This window comes from Artibeus jamaicensis, unplaced genomic scaffold (genome assembly GCF_021234435.1).
Source record: "Artibeus jamaicensis isolate MK-2021 breed Jamaican fruit bat unplaced genomic scaffold, CSHL_Jam_final contig_240, whole genome shotgun sequence".
Taxonomy (NCBI): Eukaryota; Metazoa; Chordata; class Mammalia; order Chiroptera; family Phyllostomidae; genus Artibeus; species Artibeus jamaicensis.
In genome coordinates this window covers 11,708,538-11,717,899 of record NW_026521506.1, presented here as the reverse complement: position 1 = coordinate 11,717,899, position 9,362 = coordinate 11,708,538, and the positions used below count along the sequence as shown (strand labels likewise).

Genomic DNA, 9,362 nt, shown 5'->3' with positions numbered 1-9,362 from the left:
AAGAGAAAGTGCAAGAAATTGGAAATCAATTTGAAAAAATAATGAAAGAATATCTTCTTAATTTGGTGAAGGAAATAGACATGCAAGTCCAGAAGCTCAGAGTCCCAAAGAAGATGGATACAGAGAGACCCACTCCAAGTCACATCATAATTAAAATGCCAAAAGTTAAAGATAACAGGAAAATCTTAAAAGTAGCAAGAGAAAATAAGTTATTTTCCTATAAGGAAAGTTCCCATAAGACTGTCAGATATTTCTCAAAAGAAAGTTTGCAGGTTAGGAGGGATTGGCAAGAAATATTCAAAGTCATGAAAAGCAGGAATCTACAACCAAGTTTGCTCTACCCAGCAAAGCTATCATTTAGAATCAAAAGGCAGATAAAGAACTTCTCAGACAAAAAAATATATATATATAGTTCACCATCACCAAACCATTATTATATGAAATGTTTAAGGGACTTATTTAAGAAAAAGATAAAAACTAGGAACAATAAAATTGCAAAAAATGCATATCTTCCAACAATTGAATCAAAATAGTGAACTAAGGATACAAGAAAAACAGACAGAATCAGACAGGATACTGAGAGCATTTTGATGGTTGGCATGTGGTAGGGCATTGTGGGGAATGGATGAACAGGTGAGGGGATTAAGAAGTACAAATACCAGTAGGTAGTTATAGAATAGCCACTGGGATGTAAAGTGCAGTATAGGAAGTGGAGTACCCAAATAACTTATATGCATGACCCATGGACATGAACTATGGTGAGGCAATTACCATATGGTGAAGGAGTGGAGGGTGCTGGGTGGAGGGGAACAAACGGGGAAATCAGAACAACTATAATAACAAAATAAATCAAATATAATTTCAAAAACAAACAAAATTATACCTGCTTTTCTATGAAATAAGCTAAACAACATAACATGTTTTGAGGTGTGCTGCAGAATTTTACTAATTAGTTTACATGTGCCATGAGATGAAAAAGGTTAAAAATCACTGTGCTAAGTGATCCTACTTCCTAGCTGTCTTGTACCCTCCAATCATAAAGCTCTTCAAGTAGAGAATCCACACATTGTGAAACAGAGCATAGACAAGCCATCTCTGCTGTGACCTGTCCCAATTCCCAACCCACGGAATTCATAGGCATCATTCAATTTTTGTTTTATTCCACTAACTCTTGGGTGCTTTGTTAGGGTAGAATGGTAAATAGAATTGTGGACACAAAACCCATGTCATTTTAGGAAGTGGAAAGTAAGTTCAGTACATTCAGCTACATGGGAAAATTCATCTTCACTGACACTAGATTATATATGCTTAAAATATATAATTTAGCCCTGCCTGGTGTAGGTCACTGGATTGAGCGTGGGCCTGCAAACCACACAATTGCAGTTCGATTCGCAGTCAGGGCACATGCCTGGGTTGCAGGCCAGTTCCCAGCAGGGGATCAGTGGACTCATGAGAGCCAACCATACATTAATGTTTCTCTCCTTCTCCCCTTCCCTTCCCCTCTAAAGGTAAATAAATAAAATCTTTAAATATATATATATATATATCATTTATACCATTTACTACATTTTTATACTCACTTAAAGACTTTTTTTCTGAAAAGAGGCTTTCCTGCTATCCCCCCAAGGGAGAGGAGTACTCCGTCCCTCCTGGGTGCTACCATTGTGTTAAAGACACTCCTCCATTAGTGTTCTTGTTACACGTGTTGCACATGTTTTCCCTCTGCTCCTTAAATATCTTGTCTATGTCATGTGTGTCTCCCCAGTGCTTTGCACTGAGGGTTCACTTAATACATTTTTGGTGATTAAATGAATGTTTCTAATGATCATTTTAATCTGGGCTGGCTTCAGTCTCCCTCTTCTAAATGTCAAGTTTCACCATGTACTAGGTCGGCACTAACCTCCCTCTAACAAAATTAGAATATAGATGAGGGTCTGAGCCATCTGTTCTGTTCTGTTTGAATTAAGGTCATCTGTGGCTTTAGCATCCTGATTTTAACACTAACATTTCATACATTCATTTCCTGCAGTTCTGCTTCCTATAAAAGTAAACACGCGGAGAGATGGTCACAATAATAAGGAAACCAGGGCTATATATAGCTAAAGCAACAATAACTATGACAATAATAAATGCAACTAATAGTTAATGAAATTTTACTATGCCTTAGTAGGTATGCTAATTTTTTACATATATGATACCACAAAATCTTCACAACAGTCATATGAAATAGACACTATTATTATCACCATTTTACAGATGAGGAAATTGGGGTTCAGAAAGGGTAAATACCAAAATTTCACAGCAAGCAAGTTGTAGCATCCAGCTGACTCAGCTTAGTCTACTGACAAGTATACCCATCAATATTCTGGCTTCCATGGGATTTTTTAAATAATTTACTTTTAATAGCAAAAGAAGCAGCACGTGTCGGGAATTTAAAGGCATTTCAGGCAATTGTTTCATTGAATGAAAGAAGGGATGTTTCAAAGGTTAGGTGAGAGCAACATTTTCTTTTTAGTATGAATCTATCTCATTAAGGAAAGCTGTGAAGATGACTGCATTAGTCATTTCATAGGATCAGAGGCAGTGATGAGAATGGATGCATGCTAAATTCAGTCATACTATTCCCTTATCCTGTGGTCCACTTGACCCTGGAGTTCCTGATAATGAGATTCAGAACCATTTTTTCCTGTATGATGCCAACACTAGCCAGAGTTATCCCCTCTGCCCCCAACTGAAATTTCTTGGAAGGAGGCAGGGAGCAACCTCGGAGGTTGAAAGAAGACCTCATGAGAGAGGGATGGCTCCTGATGAAAAGGGATATGGTTAGTAGCCAGAAATAATTATTGCACCAGAAGACCCCAGAGTTTATTCCCTAACAATAGCAAATACTTTATGAATGTGTTGATTAATGCCAGTGCAGTATCTGCACTGCTGGTGTGGATGCAGATTAGGGATATATAAGAGCTGACAAACTCAGGAAAGAAACTAAGAATTTGGTTTTACTATGTGGAAGTAATTCTAATTACAGGCATTTATGTGAACTGTTTGCAATTTATGCCTAATTGCCACCAAGCACAATAACAATTATGCACATCATTAAATATGTGTCAGTTTAATTTTGTTGTAAATTCTGATTATAACAGCAAACCCTATATGTGCGTGCTCTGTCTTCAGAATTTGTTTCTCAGATAGCTCACAGTTTAGGAAAGAATGAGAAAACATTGTCTCGGGGACCAAGCATGTGGAAGTTGCAGAGGCAGCTGCCTGGGGTTGAATATTTACTATGGGTAGCACATAAAGTGGATAATCAGCAAATGCATAAATTCCTGCAGTTTAACTTCACCAGAGCCCTGCAGGAGCTCCACAATCTATTATTCATTTATTGTTGATTCTTGGGCATTATTCATTTTCACAGCATATCTCAAACCTCTCCTCTTTTTGACCTCTCAACTTACCACCTCCTCTCTCTGTCTTGTTCAGTGGGTAAGAATGACCTCATCCTGGCCCTCGCACAGCAGGGCTGGTTGAAGCCCCCATACTCTACCTCACAACTTTTCTTAATAATGCAATATTTTTTTCCTGTGGGCCTCTGGCCTGTGACAAATAGGTATGCCCTTTCACCTGTGCTCTGGTCCCTTCCCCTTCTACCTCCTCAAGCACTAGTTCTCTGCCCCATTATTTAACTATGTCTTCTATCTGTTTCACTGCGTTTTGCCATGTATATAGTAGGCGCTCAGTGAATCTTTGTTGAAATTTCCTTCAGACACACATGGTGCACAATGGCACACATACACACACCTACACATAACATTGCTCCAGTTACTACCATTTTACTCCCTTCCTCAAATTTAACCTTGAACTTATTGTACATCTTATGTATACAATTAGGTTAAAATTCCAGAAAGGAGATTGAGATTTACATTGAACCCACAGACAAAGTGAAGTGAATCAAGGAATGTGTGGAAGAGAAAGAGGTAATCCCCCACAGTAGCAGCTCATCTACAGTAGTAAACGTGAATGATGAGAAGACAATAGCTGAGTACTAAATCCTAGATGGTTCCATCCTCCATCTGGTATTGGCTCTAAGAGGAGGAGGTGGTATTTGTTAGTGATGGACCCTCCTTCTATCCTATCTACTGAGGCATTATATATCCTTGTAATGAGGCATTATATATCCTATCTACTGGTAAGACACTGGGAAGACCCCAGGGTGCAGTGTTCCTGGCCCAAATGGTCCTTGCTGGCTATTAGGTATTATTTTAATTTTTTATTTAATTATTTTTCAAGTACAGTATTCTGTCTTTTACTCCCATCCCAGCCCACCTCCCCATGCTCCCCACCTCCCTCCCATTTCCACCCCCCTTAGTTGTTGTCCATGTGTCCCTTATACTAGTTCCTGTAAATCCTTCCCCCTTTTCCCCTGAAATTCCCTCCCCTCTCCCCTCTGGTCACTGTCCCCTTGTTCTCTATTTCAGTGTCATTGTTTTTATTTTGCTTGCTTGTTTGTTTTGGTTGTTTAGCTTCCTGTTAAAGGTGAGATCATATGATATTTGTCATTCACCACCTGGGTTATTTCACTCAGCATAATGCTTTCCAGTTCCATCCAAGCTGTTGCAAAGGGTAGGAGCTCCTTCTTTCTTTCTGCTGCATAGAATTCCATTGTGTATATGTACCATAATTTTTTGATCCATTCATTTACTGACAGGCAGCTAGGTTTTAGATTGCAGACCTATGTGCTTCTCTCTTATGGCTATGTCCCTGGTTCTCAATAAAATAAAATATTTAAAAAGTTAATAGAGAAAAAGGGGTTTCTGTGTTATTCTTTTCTGATTTCTTTGTACAGCTTTAAGCACTAAAAAATCCTGAGAGATCCTTTCTCATCAATCTTTACAGGTTGATTTTTCTGAGGGAAGATGGAGATAATCTAGCACTTTCTCCTCCAAGTTGCTCTCGAAGATCCTGAGTAAGATAGTAAAAAGCATGTGCCTTTGATAACAGAGGAATTGGGCTCTACTCTAGACCCTGCCAGTAAGTGACTAAGAGACATGGGCAACTGATTTTATTTTTCTGAGGTCCAGCTACCTCATCAGAAAACTTGGAATAATAATTGAAGCTATCTTACATGGTTGTTGTGAAAATAAAATGACAAGCTGATGAAAAGGGCCTGATGCACACTAGTGATGATTTTTAGGCAGAAAATTTCAGCTCCAGTGGCTCACTCACACTGATGATTTGTTTCTCCTCTTTTGGTAATAATGAGCCAACACCTCTACAACTGTAAATCTACTTATTGTCCATATTAATCTTTTATTCTTAGTTCTAGAGTAGTAGTTCTCATTCCTGTGACACCTCATACTCCCTCTTAATAACAAATATTTTGTGACTCCCCCTTCACTATTCTGAAATAAAGTTTAGAGATAATATAATTGACCTACAAACATAATTTCACAAAAATCAATATAGTGACCTAAGTAAAATATAAATGAGAAGTGAAAGTAATTTATAATAATATATTTATTGAATATACATGTATAAGTGCAAGAGCATGACTACATTAGGCAACATAATGAAGTACATGATTGTACCAACTTAAAATGAATACATTTATATTTTTAAAAAGTAAGAGGGTTGAGAGACATTACATATAATAAAGGGAAACATAAAAATACAGAGATGTAGGATAACAGTAAGATAAAACTACCATTGAGATAAGACAGGATTCACATAATTATAAACAGTTTTTCTTACCTATATTATCACGGCTCACTCGAGTATTTGAAAACTGTGTGGGATACAAGATAACTCTTCATTATACAGGATTATACCATGCACTTCAAAACAACTAGCATCACTGGCCTCCATCTACTGAATGCCAGTAGAACCTCCCAAGCATTGTGGCAAACAAAATATCTCCACGAGTTTCCAAACACATCCTAATGTATGGAAATCACTTAATTAAGAATTAGTATTCAAGTGCATGGCCAATATTAAGAAAAAGACAAATCTGGCAAGAGTCATTAAACTTGTTTTCCTAAAATGTGTGAAGTTTCATGGGTTGGAATTCCTTGTCTTTGCAATGTTTCTGGTGACCTTTTTTAAGAGACTTTGAAATACAATGTTGAGATCCTAATAGTAATACAAACAATTGAACTTTGCTTCCTTATCTGCTTACTCTAGTCCTATTTCATCTTCTCAAATATTTGTATCCAATTCAACACTATCTCACTGATTCCACCCATTTTCTAACCCATGAAATAACTTCTTTCTTGAGATGGGTCAACTATCCTACACATAGTAGTAGCTTGGTAACAACTGAGTATTACCCAGTGCTCATAATTTCTTTAGTTACCATTTAAGTTTGTGCTACCTTCAAACCTGCTAACTTTCAGTCACTCTAACACAAAGCCTTTGACATCCAGCTCGTAACCATTTTGTGACTTATATGTTTTCTTGATTCCATGTTGATTATTTTTAGGTGCTAAATTTTTATTTTAATCTGCATTAATAGGAATATGTCCAAAATGTACTCTGTTGTATTAAAGTCATGGTTATGAGCAGCATGATTTTTTTGATGTTGCATACTGTTCAACTGAAATTTTTACTTTCATAACTATGTGTTTTCAAAATTTTATTAGAAAAATCTTCATAATCGTTACCACAAAGTTTAAAATGTTTTTTTTAATTTTATTTATTTTAATTGTTGTTCGATACAGTTTTCTGTCTTTTACTCCCTACCCAGCCAACCCCCAAGTGCTCCCCACCTTCCTCCCATTTCCACCCCCCTTAGTTCTTGTCTATGTGTCCTCCACACTTGTTCCTGTAAACCCTTCCCCTTTTCACCTGAAATTCCCTCCCCTCTCCCCTCTGGTCCCTGTCAGCCTATTCTCTATTTCAGTGTCTTTGGTTATATTTTGCTTGCTTCTTTGTTTTGTTGTTTAGCTTCCTGATAAAGGTGAGATCATATGGTATTTGTCTTTCACCACCTGGCCTATTTCACTCAGCATAATGTTTTCCAGTTCCATCCATGCTGTTGCAAAGGGTAGGAGCTCCTTCTTTCTTTCTGCTGCATAGAATTCCATTGTGAAAATGCACCATAGTTTTTTCATCCATTCATTTACTGATTGGCATCTAGGTTGCTTCCAACATTTGGCTATTGTAAATTGTGCTGCTATGAACATTGGGGTGCATAGGTTCTTTTGGATTGGTGTTTCAAGGTTCTTAGGATATAATCTTAGCAGTGGAATTGCTGGGTCAAAAGGTAAATCCATTTTTAGTTTTCTTAGAAAATTTCATCCTGTTTCCCTAAAATATTTTAAATTAAACTCCTAAAATTCCACAACCTACATTGTACCATTAATATTTTACTGTAATTGCTTTTTTAGATATACATCAGTTTCCCTTTCCACCCATCAATCCATCATATTTTTAATGTATTTCAATGTAAATTAAAAACATCAGTTTACTTATCCCTAAATCCTTCAGAATTTATAACATTAATTAGAGTTCAGTATTTGTTTATAGATTTCTTGGAATGTAAATTTTAATACCATGAAATGCAAAAGCCTTAAACCCACTTTTGAAGAGTTTTGACTAATACACACATATTTATAAATAAAATACCTTTTAACATATAGAATATTATCATCATCCCAGAGTTCTCTCATTTCCCAACCCAGTTAATACTTTCCTCATTCCACATGAGACAAACATTGTTCTGATATTTTTCTACAATAGGTTACTTGTATGTGCTTTGGAATTTTGTATGCATGTAATAAGACAGTATATACTTTTGAAAAAGAATTTTTTACACAAAATTAAATTTGTAAGATTAATCCATAATGTTCCATGTAGTTTGAAGTTTGTTCCTTATTACCATGAAATATAATAACTTTTATGAATGGTTATCTATTCTCATATTGATAGGCCTCTGGGCTGTTTCCAGTTTTTGGCTATTGTGGTTAAATCTTCTAAGAATGTTTATGTACACGTTTTTATGTGAACATATGTTTCTTATTCATATTGGACAAATATGTAGGCTTGTAATTTCTTGGTCATAGGACAATTTAGTTTTATTTTTAAAATTGCAGAACTATTTTTCAAAGTTGTTTTATCATTTTATACTCCCACCCAAATTTAGAAAAGTTTTGATTGCTACACATCTTTGCCCACATTGGTCCTGGAAGTTTTCTTAATTTTTATCTGTTTAGATGGGAGTGTTTTGATATTAGATTGTAGTATTAATTTGGTTTTTTCTTATGGCTAATATTATTGAGTGCTTTTTCATATGTTTTAGCCACTGTATATTTGCCTTTTTGAAATGTCTCTTCAAAGCTTTTGTTCCCTTAAAATATTTTAGGATAAATTTAAATGTACATAGTTTTGAAATATAATTTTTCAATTACAGTTTACATTCAATATTATTTTGTGTTAGTTTCAGGTATACAGCATAGAGGTTAAGCAATCATATAATTTACAGAGTGATTCCCCCAATACCGTTCATTCTTACTACAGTATAATTGAGTATATTTTCTGTGCTGTACTTTTATATAACTATTGCTACCCTGTGACTATTTTCTAACTACCAATTTACACATCTTAGTCCCTTCACCTTTTTTACTTAGCCAGCCCCCAGGATTTGTAGAAGACTTGCAAGAATAATATGAATAGTTTCCTTATAATCTTTGCCAAGCCTCCCTTAATTTTAATCCAGTTATCAAAGTTCACACTGACACCGTACTATTAACTAAACTACAGACCTTATTAGGATTTCACCAGTTTTTTGACTGATGTCTTTTTTTCTGTCCTAGGATCAAATGCAGGATGCCACCTTATTTTTTCTTAGCATAGCTCCATAGACTCCTAATCTGTGAGAGTTTCTCAGTCTTTCCTTGTCTTTCAAAATCTTGGTACTTTGAAAGAACATTGGTAAGTTATTTTGAACAATGTCCTTCCATTTGACTTTGATGCTTTCTCAAGATTTGACTGGTGTTATATATTAAGGGGAAGAATATCAAAGAGGCAAAGTGCCCTTTTCTGAACATCATATCAGAGGCACATGGTATATCTACTAAACTTATCACTAGTCATGTTAACCTTGGTCACTTGGTCAAAGTAGTGTTTTCTAAGTTTTTTATTGTTAAGTCACTCTTCCTTTTTAATATTTTATTTATTTTTTCAGACAGAGGGGAAGGGAAGGAGAAAGAGCGGGAGAGAAATGTCAACTTGTGGTTGCCTCTCGTGTGTCCCCTACTGGGGGCCTGGCCTACAACTCAGGTATGTGCCCTGACTGGGAATTGAACTGGTGGCCCTTTGCTTCACAAGCTTATGCTCAATCCACTGACCTACACCAGCCAGGGCTGTTA

The 9,362-nt window shown here is 36.1% G+C and overlaps 1 pseudogene; it reads left to right on the top strand.

The window, feature by feature from the left end:
- Positions 1-3,779: 3,779 nt before the first annotated feature.
- Positions 3,780-4,109, top strand: LOC128626922 (NEDD8-like; annotated as a pseudogene).
- Positions 4,110-9,362: the final 5,253 nt, after the last annotated feature.